Source organism: Scylla paramamosain, chromosome 4 (assembly GCF_035594125.1).
Source record: "Scylla paramamosain isolate STU-SP2022 chromosome 4, ASM3559412v1, whole genome shotgun sequence".
In the NCBI taxonomy this organism is placed as follows: Eukaryota; Metazoa; Arthropoda; class Malacostraca; order Decapoda; family Portunidae; genus Scylla; species Scylla paramamosain.
In genome coordinates this window covers 30505578-30517833 of record NC_087154.1, presented here as the reverse complement: position 1 = coordinate 30517833, position 12256 = coordinate 30505578, and the positions used below count along the sequence as shown (strand labels likewise).

Below are 12256 nucleotides of genomic sequence, written 5' to 3'. Positions count from 1 at the left end.
TTGAAAGTTTAAATAAATCCACAGATACCTTTAGTACTGTGCCACAGCCATTATCACGTGATGAATATTTTAATCACTGCTGTTAATGCGCTCCTCCACCACCCATTGCATTAACTCATGCTGGGATTTCTTGACTTTGTAGCCTTTATTCTCTTTCATATCCTAGTTTTCATCTTGATCTTTCTTATGTTTCTGATCCAGAAGATTGTGGTCCGACATGTCTATTCTTATTCTCTTTCCTTCATCTGTACGATATCTTTAAACCCTTTTTTGCAGCTTGAGTTACTGATGCATAATCAATGAAACATTCATTTCCTTTTCCTTCCCAGGTGTGGATTCCTTTGAACTGTATCTTTATGTAGTAGTATATATGTAGTATGTATCAAGCTGTATCTTTTTCCTCCTTCATTGAGGGTCTGTTCATTTATGAAACCAGCATGGCTATTTAAAGTCCTTGTTTGCATTTAATTTCTTCTTGTATTTCTTCTTTTCATTGTTGTACTCTCTTCATCTCAACCACATGGTAAATAGATATCAAAATATAATGATTTTCTTCATGTTTTGGCATCATGATAATGCCTTGTGTATTTATGTACTTCATTAACCCTTATAGCATGTGATAAAGTGTGTGGGTGGTATTAAGTTCTGTACATAAAAACGGGTGATTAATGTTAACAGGTGTTCCCTTGCTTACTTTATTGTTCAGTCAAATAACTTGAACAAAGAGTGGGACAATCATATATCATTTGAAAGCTTGGAAGTTGCTCTTTGCTATGGTATAATCATAATCAAGTTCAATTTCTTCTAGATCGGAAACTCCAGTGTCACCTCACACTCATCATCAGACATCATCATCACTGCACCATCCACTCTTGTCTGGGTCAATTTGAAAAAAAAAAAGTTATTACATATTGTCATGTATCATATCATGTGCCTGAAATATTTGTCTACTCATGAAAAAATGCATGAATAATTGCTGTCTTGCCTAGAAATTTATAAAATGTACCATACATCCTGAATGTGTACTCTAGGTTGGAAAATGTGGAGGTTCACAGCAACATAAACAAAGCCTTGTAAAAGCTTGGATGTGATAAGCCAAGTATCCACCATATTAAAAACAAAGGACCAATGACAGGGCTTGATGAATGATGCATAGCCTGAAGCATAAACTGTGTCTCATAAAATGAGTGTAATATTCGAAGAAAGCCACGACCATGATGTGACGTGGCATACCGTAAAAGCCACAATCTTGCCTGACGTGCTATAAGGGTTAATATTAATTTCACTGCCATCCTTCTTTATCACTGTTATACCATTAAGTTTCTTCCCTTTTAAATCTGGCTTGTTCTGTGCATATTTATGCACTTCTTTGTATATTAATCTTGTCAATTTTTAGTTGTTTCTATTAAACATATTTCAGGGTTTTGTTTGTAAAATTTGTAAAATAACACTACCTCTTGCAGATTACAGCACTTTCACATTTAATGAAAATATTCCTTCCTTGCTGCTGAGATTTCCTGATTCTAATTCTGAAGTAGATCTCACAGAGAGCTGCTCTCAGACAGCATAGTATGCAGGGATTGTGAGAGATTCAAGGGATTCGAGATGTAAGCTAGGGACTTAGATCAAATGGGGTGTCAGGGTTTGGATTAGGATTTGGAAGGTGATCTTACTTCTAAATATCTTAAAAGTTAAACTATTAGCACCAGGAGATAGGAGATTATTCCACTTAGGGAGAGAATGAATATCAAAATGTCAGTGGTTGTCTGATAGGTGGCATTTTGATGTGGTGGCTGCTTCTGATAGATAACTGTAGGGTGTAAAGTAACTGTGTCAGCTAGCTTCTTTGTGATGTTGTGCATTATCCGTTGTCTGTATATTTGTCTATTTGTTACTAAATGATCTAGTGTTGCATCCTGTTTGAGCAAGATTATTGATGTAGTGTATCAGTATTTCCTGTCTTGGAGATGCACCCAACATTCTTGACCTTTTCCTAACCTCTAGTCTTGCTTATGCTGTCACCCTATATTCTCCTTTGGGCTCCTCTGATCGCAATCTCATATCTGTATCTTGCTTTATCACTCCAATCCCTCCTAAGAATCCTCCGAAGCAGAGGTGCCTCTGGCATTTTGCCTCTGCTAATTGGAGGAGACCTGAGGAAGTATCATGCTCATTTTCCTTGGAATGACTACTGCTTCCTCACTCTTTTTCTTGACCTAAACCTTCCAAAGTTTAGTTTAACACAGCCTGTTCTCGTGCTATACATGATAGAGAGGTGGCCCTCGAAGGGTACTTGAGCCTTCCATCACCTGAATCTCATGCACTTTATATTTCTGCCTGGAATCATGCCAAGTCTGTTCTCCAACTAGCCAAAGACTCCTTCATCAACAGATAATGCCAAATCTTTCAAGTTCTAACTCCCCTCATGATTTCTGGCATCTAGACAAAAACATTTCCAGTAACTTTGCTTCTTTATCTTTCTCTCCTTTATTTCAGCCTGATGGCACCACTGCCATCTCATCTATTTCTAAAGCTGAACTCTTCGCTCAAACCTTTGCTAAAAACTCTGCTTGTTCCTCCCTCTCCTCCACCCTCTGACTATTTTATGCTACCCATTAAAATCCTTTGCAATGATGTTTTCCATGCCCTAGCTGGCCTAAACCCTCAGAAGTTTTATGGACCTGATGGAGTTCCTCCTATTGTTCTCCGAAACTGTGCCTCTATGCTTGCACCTTGCTTGGTCAGACTCTTTCAGCTCTGTCTATCAACATCTACCTTTCCTTCTTGTTGGAAGTTTGCCTACATTCAGCTTGTTCCTAAAAAGGGTGACCATTTTAATTCCTCAAACTACCATCCTATCGCTTTAATTTCTGGCCTATCTAAAGTTTTAGAATCTATCCTCAACAGGAAGATTCTTAAACATCTATCACTTCACAATCTGATTGCCATTATGGGTTCATCAAAGCCACTCTACTGGTGGTCTTCTGGCTTTCCTTACTGAGTCTTGGTCATCCTCTTTTAGAGATTTTAGTGAAACTTTTGCCTTTGCATTAGACATATCAAAAGCTTTTGATAGTCTTGCACAAAGGTTTGATTTCCAAACTACTCTCCTATGGCTTCTATTCTTCTCTTTGTAACTTCATCTCAAGTTTCCTTTCTCAAGTTTCATTCATCCCTTTCTCTGGTAAACTCTGGAATTCCCTGTCTCCTCCTGTATTTCCCCCTTTCTATGACTTGAACTCTTTTGAGGAGGTTTCAAGACATTTATAATGTAATTTTTAACTAATGCTTTCAACTGTACAGGGACTGGCACCTCAGTAGGCCTTTTTTTTTTTTTTCAAAATTTTGTTGCCCTTGGCTGGTGCCCCTCCTGCATAAAAAAAAAAAAATAATAATAATAATAATGTAAGGCCAACTTTGCATCTCTTGTGTTGTGTGGGAACTCTAATTTCATTTATTATTTTGGTTGTATGGCTTCAAATTTATTGTTATTGTGAATGTATGGTTTCCAGATGGTGTCATGGCATTCAAGTTTGGCCAAACAAGTGTCTTACAAGCAAAAATTTTGATATTTGTATTATAGCTGATAAAGTTCTTGCACAAGAACCTCATTGCTCTGAGTTTTAGCTCTGATGCTGCTCATGTGTATGTTTCACCTCCTGTTGCCAAATAAGGACACCCAAGTATTTGCGAGAAGAGGCAGTATCAAGGTTAGTACTGTAGAATTTGTATGTATGTGGAGGGAATAAATCTCTTAGATGGACTATCCTTCCTCTGTCTTTTTCTCTTTTTGATTGTTATGTCTGGTAAAATTAATGTTTTTATACTCCTCCTTCCTTGCTTTTCAAAGCTTCTTCAAATGATTTATATCTCATTTCATGCAAGTATTCACCAGTTTGACAAAAATAGCTTCTTAGGCTCATTATCTTTATATCTCCTAAATTTTAGAATGCACTTGTTTCCACATTCTCAGTCTTTAGGTCACTCATCAGAAAACACCTGTAGTACAGTGCAGTGCCTGCTTCTGTTGTTCATGCTGAAAATCTTTTTTTTTTCTTTATGTAGGACGTTTTTTTAGTTGCCTAGGGCAACTAAAATCCAAAAAAAAAAAAAAAAAACACTGAGATGCCAGTCCCATAAAAGGGTCCAAAGCGGTAGTCAAAAATAGAAGGATGAGTGTCTTGAAACCTCTCTCTTGAAGGAATTTAAGCCATGAGAAGATGGAAATACAGAAGCAGGCAGGGAGTTCCAGAGTTTACCAGAGAAAGGGATGAATGATTGAGAATACTGATTAACTCTTGCATTAGAGAGGTGGACAGAATAGGGGTGAGAGAAAGAAGAAAGTCTTGTGCAGCAAGGCCGCGGGAGGAGGGGAGGCATGCAGTTAGCAAGATCGGAAGAGCAGTTAGCATGAAAAACAGTGGTAGAAGACAGCTAGAGATGCAACATTGCTAAAATAAGAGAGAGGCTGAAAACAGTCAGTTTGAGGAAAGGAGTTGATGAGACGAAAAGCTTTTGATTCCACTCTACCTAGTAGAGTGGTATGAGTGGAACCTCCCAGACATGTGAAGCATACTCCATACATGGACGGATAAGGCCCTTGTACAGAGTTAGCAGGCAGGAGGGTGAGAAAAACTGGCAGAGACGTCTCAGAACACCTAACTTCATAGAAGCTGTTTTAGCTAGAGATGTGATGTGAAGTTTCCAGTTCAGATTATAAGTAGAGGACACCGAGGATGTTCAGTGTATAAGAGAGGGACAGTTGAGTGTCATTGAAGAAGAGGGGATAGTTGTCTGGAAGGTTGTGTCGAGTTGATAGATGGAGGAATTGAGTTTTTGAGGCATTGAACAATATCAAGTTTGCTCTGCCCAAATCAAATTTTAAAAAGATCAGAAGTCAGGCGTTCTGTGGCTTCCTTGCGTGAGATGTTTATCTCCTGAAGGGTTGGAAGTCTATGAAAAGACGTGAAAAGTGCAATATATATATATATATATATATATATATATATATATATATATATATATATATATTATATCAAACCAGTAAATTCACTAAAATTCACTATAGTAAGTGACTCCGTCAAATTCAGTAGTTGCCAGTCTAGGTTCCTCACTCCTGTAATACAATAGCGGTTGCCTCTTTCAAGTGGATGTGAGGCTTCATTGTTGATAGTTTATGGCAGAGCCTGTTTCGTATAAATCCCTTTATGTGCAGACTCCAGTACAGCGTTAGCAGGGTTCATCAGTGCGATTTACCTTCCTTATTGTCTGATAGACACCCCTGCCTTATGCATTCAGTGTGGTACTTGGTAATTTTCCTCCCTTGCACGCTAATTGGGGTCTTAAGAAGAGTTATCATAACCTATTTCCTCATGTTATTCTCTCCGTTTTACTAGTAAGAAGATTCCTCCGTCTTTCAACTTCGTTATTCCTCTCTCGGTATTTAAGCCATTCCAACAAAGTTTTCCCACCACACGGCGTCTCAATGTTCTCTATTCTCTTCTTCATCGTCTCCATTACATTTGTTATACAGTTTTCCCTATCATCCGGAGTTACCTCTGTACTCCGTTTCTATTCCTACTTTTCACCCTTTCTTCTGTTACTTAGTTTTCCACCATACATTTGTAGTTAGCCGTGGTAAATCATATTTTATTAAATGTAACCCTCGATACCTTATGCCAACAGAATTCGGTTGTTCGATTATATTTTCATATTCTACCAAATAACTTGGCTCAAGACCGAACCTATATTCCTACGTGAATCGTATGAACACCAGTGTGAATCACTATCTCTCGCTTCATTGTGTTCCAATCTACATCCCGCTCACCAAACCATTCACTGACCAAGCCGCCTACACACACACGGGAATCAGCTACACATTTTATTTTTAAGCGGTATGATTTACAATAATGACAAAACTTAACATTACATGTTCATAGGACGCAAGTGGAACACAATCTTCATCCGCCATCTGCTTCACTAGCCTCATTATGCTTTCCTCTCCCGTTTGCAGCTCTCTTGCTCTTCCCCAGCTGAATCTTTGCTAACCGTTGCTGATCTTACTGTAATAAGAGAACAGGATATTAAATCAAGAACACTAATGAGACCGAATATTAACAGAGAAGATAGATAATATAGATAATATAGAAAGAAGGTAGAAAGATAATATAGAAAGATAGGAAAAAAAATAGACAAGAGAAGATAGAGAACGCTCTAGAGTCTTTTTATTTGCATGTAAGATAGGAAAAAAAATAGATAAGATAGAGAACGAGAGTCTTTTTATGTGTATGTGTGTGGGTGAGAAATGTAGAAGAGAGAAAACGAGTGACTGTCTTTATATGTATATAGGTGTTTGTGTCTCCAGGTCCCCCTCACCGAAGTGAGTATTAACCCCTCAAGGGGGGGGTATCACAGTGGCAAGCTGCTCATTGTTGCCTGGTAATGCCATGGGTAGTAGGGTTAACCCTGAGTAGAGGGAAGAAACTTTAGAGTAAGAGTAGTGATAAAAATATCAATTTTACCTGTAAGAGGAGATAGATTAGTTTGGCCTGAAAGACAGGGAGATAGATTAGTTTGACCTGAGAGAGAGAGAGAGAGAGAGAGAGAGAGAGAGAGAGAGATTAGTTTGACCTGCAAGAAAGATAGATTAGTTTGACCTGCAAGAGATAGATTAGTTTGACCTGCAAGAAAGACAGATTAGTTTGATCTGCAAGAGAAGTACATTAGTTTGATCTGCAAGAGAAGTACATTAGTTTGATCTGCAAGAGAAGTACATTAGTTTGACCTGCAAGAGAAGTACATTAGTTTGACCTGCAAGAGATATAGATTAGTTTGACCTGCAAGAGATATAGATTAGTTTGACCTGCAAGAGATATAGATTAGTTTGACCTGCAAGAGATATAGATTAGTTTGACCTGCAAGAGAGATAGATTAGTTCGACCTGCAAGAGAGATAGATTAGTTCGACCTGCAAGAGATATTAGATTAGTTCGACCTGCAAGAGATATTAGATTAGTTCGACCTGCAAGAGAGATAGATTAGTTCGACCTGCAAGAGAGATAGATTAGTTCTTAGTTCGACCTGCAAGAGAGACAGATTAGTTCGACCTGCAAGAGAGATAGATTAGTTCAACCTGCAAGAGAGATAGATTAGTTCAACCTGCAAGAGAGATAGATTAGTTTGACCTGCAAGAGAGATAGATTAGTTTGACCTGCAAGAGAGATTGACTAGTTCGACCTGCAAGAGAGATATAGATTAGTTTGACCTTAGTTTGACCTTCAAGAAAAATAATTAGTTTGACCTGGAAGAGAGATAGATTAGTTTGATCTGCAAGAGAGGTAGATTAGTTTGACCTGCAAGAGAGATAGATTACTTTGATCTGCAAGAGAGATAGATTAGTTTGATCTGCGAGAAATAGATTAGTTTGATCTGCGAGAGATAGATTAGTTTGATCTGCAAGAGAAATTAGAAGAGATTAGTTTGACCTTCAAGAAAAATAATTAATCTGACCTGTGAAAAAAAAAAAAGTCTTACCTGCTTCACCTTAAGAAAAGGTTCGTTTTACTTGAGAGGCAAGATAGAACCATTTTCTCACCATTCCCATTGTCAGAACGCTGTGAGATTTCCCGACTTTCATTCGAATATCTTCTTTTACGCGTACACCTGTGTGACTCGGTGTAATTTTTATCTAGAGTCTTTGCGATCATTTCTTCAGGACACGCACCAGCACAGTCAAGACGAGTGATTGCATCTCCCACGCAACCCTGAAAAAAAGCGTGATATGCAACTTAGTTCAGTATGGAAATAGCAACACCGTATAATCATGTATAAAACCACCATTCACTTACCATATGAAAGCAGCACGCCCGCCACCAGCACCGTCCTCCTTCGCCGACATGAGGTTCCATCTGGTCGCTGCCACAGTATACTAACAAGGACATTACTTTTCTGGGAAATAGGCTAGATAATTCATTAGCATGTATCTGAAAAAAATATAAAATTAGTTTGTACCTGAAAGGCAATAAAGATTAGCCGCCCAGCCTATCGCCCTAACACCTAGGAAACAGTATCTTCACTTTACTTTTCTCGAAGGGGTGCTCCAGCGCGACCTGTCCCACGATGAGACCTGTGATACGGGTACTCACCTGCAGAAAGAAGAAAGACAATTAGTAACGTGTAGTTATAATCAACGCTCAGCTAGTACTTCATTATTAACGAGGTCAAAATTTTTTACTTATTCTCAGGAAGCAAGTCACGTAGTTTAGGTCAAGGCTTCACGATTACTTTATACAGCGATAATGAGCTTAACGCAAATAACAACGTTCACTTGATCGCAGACAGTACTTACCAAGCCCACCGCGAAGAAAACGCAGAAAAGGAACAATAAATTAACGCACACTTATCACTTCACTATCCGCGACGCCACGCACGCAAGCACAAAGTACCGCTCTCGCCCGCCGCTTGCATACAAATAGACTGAATGTTTCTGTGCCTGATGTAACTTTGCCTCGGGCTCTCTTCGAATGTGTTGCTGCTCCTTTAGCTCACTCACTCCTACCTCACGCGATCATATCTGCACTACGGCATTAGATCAAGGTAAATTTGAGGGGATTGACATGCATCTCTGCGCTAAGAAAAAGATGAGGATAATGATAGGAAATAAATGATATACAGCGTTCGATTCCTTTCCTTGTCATAGTTTCGAACACGGGCATGGAACAATCGGTCGGCTAACTACTTGTTATCCACACGTCACTCATATCCCCCCCCTCCCTTCCTGCCTACCTGCTTTCCGCCTCCCTCCACCTACCACTGGTTCTCCATCACGTATCCTACGCACGTGGCCATGTTCTATGTTCCGCTATAGAGTAGGTATATCTTAGATTATTTTACATTATGTGAATATGTTGTTAATGCTAGCCTTTGTGATACAGAATCTAATGTTACAGAATACAGCGGGCCTTGCTACCCTCATTAAAGAACTAATTATCAGTCCATTAGCTCGTTTTAATTATCAACTAACTTCGTAATTAGGATAACTTCTCCCCACAAAACTTTTTGAATAGTGTAAAAGTAAGAAACACGAGGTTTATATTATAATAAACGAAGGTAGCCTCCACCCCAGGCCTCACCGGAATGACTAGCCTCGTACATAATGTTGCATCTAAAAAAAAAAGAAGAAAAAAAACATTTATATATCATGTGCAATTCATCATTTTGCCCATCTAAAGTCAATCTCAATATTGTCAGCAAGTTTCCAATGGCTAGCTAGGCAAGGCGGCACGGAACGAGGCTAGCGCATGTGTGGGGGCACTTATACCTCTGATAGTCACCTCACTATTGCAAATTATCATGATACTGCCTAATGTCAAGTGAAACATAGCTCTTACAATGACAAAGGTTAATCTCACAGTGAAGCTATCCTCTCCTTTAGAATTACGGACGCGGTTTTCATTGTAAATGAATAACTTTCTGGTAAGTGAATCCAGGAGCAGGCAGCAAGCATCGGATATTATTAGAAGCCCGGAGAGCGTTGTTAAGAGGAAGCTTTACTCATGGCATACAACAACCTTAAATCTCGGAACAATGCATTCCTCCTATCTGAAATTATCGGCGAGATTTTCTTTCTAAATATATAAGTAGTTTTACTGGTAAGAATCAATGAAGGAACAGACACCAAGCAGAGATGGGAGCATAATGGAAAGGCCGTGGTGTTGTGACTAGGCTCACGTGGCGCACAAGTAGCCTTGACCTGAGGGGGATGCAGTCCTTTTATCTGAAATTATTGGCGAGGTTTACAGTAAAAAAAAAAAAAAAAACGGAGTTACTGAGGACTATGGAAATAGCTATAGACTACTTATTTCGAGACAGACTTTATTTTTGGGCACAGCATATGTCTTTTAATAATCGTGACCAACGCAATAAAGGAATCAGCAGTGTTATTGATGAATTAACCTAAACATACCCTAACTTAGCCCTCATATGGAAACGCTAATGTTACTTCAATATTATTGGAGTAACTTTCTAGTAAGAATGGAAAGAGAATCAGGTAGCCATCAGGGTAAATTCAGGCAGAGGGGTGATGAGATGGGTCTTCCTGGTTGCGGCGCTGGTCACCGCTTCTGCCTGAGCACATCTGGCCACCACAGTCGGGAAGGAATTAATGGAATTCGCTGGGAATGGGAAGAATCCTTTATCAGCTTCATAGTAAATAGTAGTAGAATAGGTAGGGACCTCGGGAGACATAAATGCATAGGTGGATCTAGATTTTAGAACTGCCGTGTATACGTTTAATAGAAGGCTTTCACTCTGCTCTAGTCTCATTGCAGGTCCAGTTAGGGATGTTATTCAGGTGGCAAGACTTCCCCACCATTACAATACCCATATCAGATCAATAATCCGCCGGTCATATAGCTTATGTACCCTAGATAACCAAGAAATACGTTCAATATATCTTCAGGTATTCTTGGCTACAGATTATCATTGCTCACATATTCATTGAGATTAATTTAGGAAGCTGTTATCACTGATGAACTCTTCTGCTAATTGTCTTTCAGGTTTACTGTCAATATGGTCATCAAGGTTGAAAAGAATCATAGTCCTCTTGGCACGGACTTCTGGAGGTAGTACATGTTGGAATTATTGTTCTTTGAGATCAATGGTGTTGGAGGAAAAAATCTTGTCGGTGTCTTCATCAGTTCTGGTGTAAGTATTATAAATACGTCTGTCGTCTGAATAATTATCATAGCAAAGATGAGTTACTGTGATAGAAAATAGGCATATCTTGTTATGCCCCGAGGTCCGGCTGTTTAATTTTAACTCGAAATTTTTGCTATTTTTAGATGACCATGGAGACAAAGGTTCCTATCTACGGTTCCTGGTGGTAGCCCCTGCTCCCCCCCCACCTCTGCCCCCCTCTAAAGGGGATAGCGCAAAAGGAGGTATGGAAGACCTCCCTTAAACAAAAAAGAGGTAGTAGTCACCTGGATCTAAGAACTGGGCGGAAGGCAGAGCTTCTGTGGAGTGGGAGGCAGGCATAATTGCTTCAGACTGTATTCTAATTCGTGGTTGTTTCGTTGACTAACACACCTACGTCTCACACCCTCATGTTTTTCACCTGAGTATAAGATGCAATTTACACACATTGATATGCATCTACAATACATTATTTAATAGAATGTAGCGAATGATTTAAAAAAAAAAATGAAGAGTATTTACATAGCTTCATGCCATTCGAAGACCTGGACAGGATCACGTGATCAGCCAAAAGACATCACCTCCCCCTCCCCTTCCCACCCCATCCCTATCTTCCCCTCCAATTATCCTCATCGCTTGTCCCTCCGTCTATCATCGCACCTGCGCACCATCAAGTTCACCGCCACTCCTCCATGATCTGTATTTAGAAACTTATGTCCTTCGCAAACCAATTTTCATCCTATCCAGTTAAAATTAAGCTTATAATCGCCCTCGCAACTCAAGTGTTTATTTACTATACAGGGACTTCAACACCTGACGCCTCACCAGTTGCCACCTCATTACCCATTAACCAGTCACTCCCTCATTACTGGGAGTGATGCATATGATTGTAATAACTTCCTTCTATATCTAGGAAGTAAGAACACTTTTATCATACCTTCCAGACTCTAATTACGCGTAAAAGAAATATCTGAGTAAAGTATTATGTCATAGTAGAAGACAACAGTTATCTAGCCTCCATCCAGCAGCAGGCTCCCGTAGATAGCCTCTCTGTGGTACTAGGAACCAACAAAGAGGCACTTTAGAATAAAATGCCATATAATATATTCTAAAACATAAAGTGACATATTTTCCAGATTTATTCGTGTGTAATTCATTTCACGTAAGGCTACTCTATCATAATTATCCCAGTAATCAGCAGGCAAGAGGTTGCCCTGCACGAGGCTAGCGTGGACAAGGGAGGTCGGTGCTTCTAAACCGCGTCTAGCGGGAGTGAGTTGGGTTAGTGATAGGCTTGCCTCTGCACTGCTTCATTCACCCAACAATTAAAATCATTATTATATTCCTTTTAAAATCAAATATCAAATGTAGTGTGAATCTTAAATAAAGGAATACTAGCAGGCGAAGAAGTATACAACATGTACACTTTTAGCCAAGGGTAGTTAGCGTGAATATGACGTTAAGGTTTAACAAGCCTTACTGCATAAGGTTAAGCGGTGATGTTTGGCTTACAGTTGCTGCGTTTTTTTTATACGTTGATTAGCCTCGTGCAGATTCTATAT

The 12256-nt window shown here is 39.4% G+C and overlaps 1 long non-coding RNA gene across 2 annotated transcripts; it reads right to left on the bottom strand.

The window, feature by feature from the left end:
* Positions 1 to 5869: 5869 nt before the first annotated feature.
* Positions 5870 to 9970, bottom strand: LOC135097466 (uncharacterized). 2 transcript variants are annotated; one of them, XR_010265733.1, is made up of 3 exons: positions 8347 to 9937; positions 7847 to 8143; positions 5870 to 7762 (listed from the first exon to the last, which is right to left on the bottom strand). It is a non-coding gene; the product is annotated as an uncharacterized LOC135097466 (long non-coding RNA). The 2 variants fall into 2 exon arrangements; XR_010265729.1 differs by having other exon boundaries at positions 5870 to 8143; positions 8347 to 9970.
* Between the last annotated feature and the right edge of the window lie 2286 nt (positions 9971 to 12256).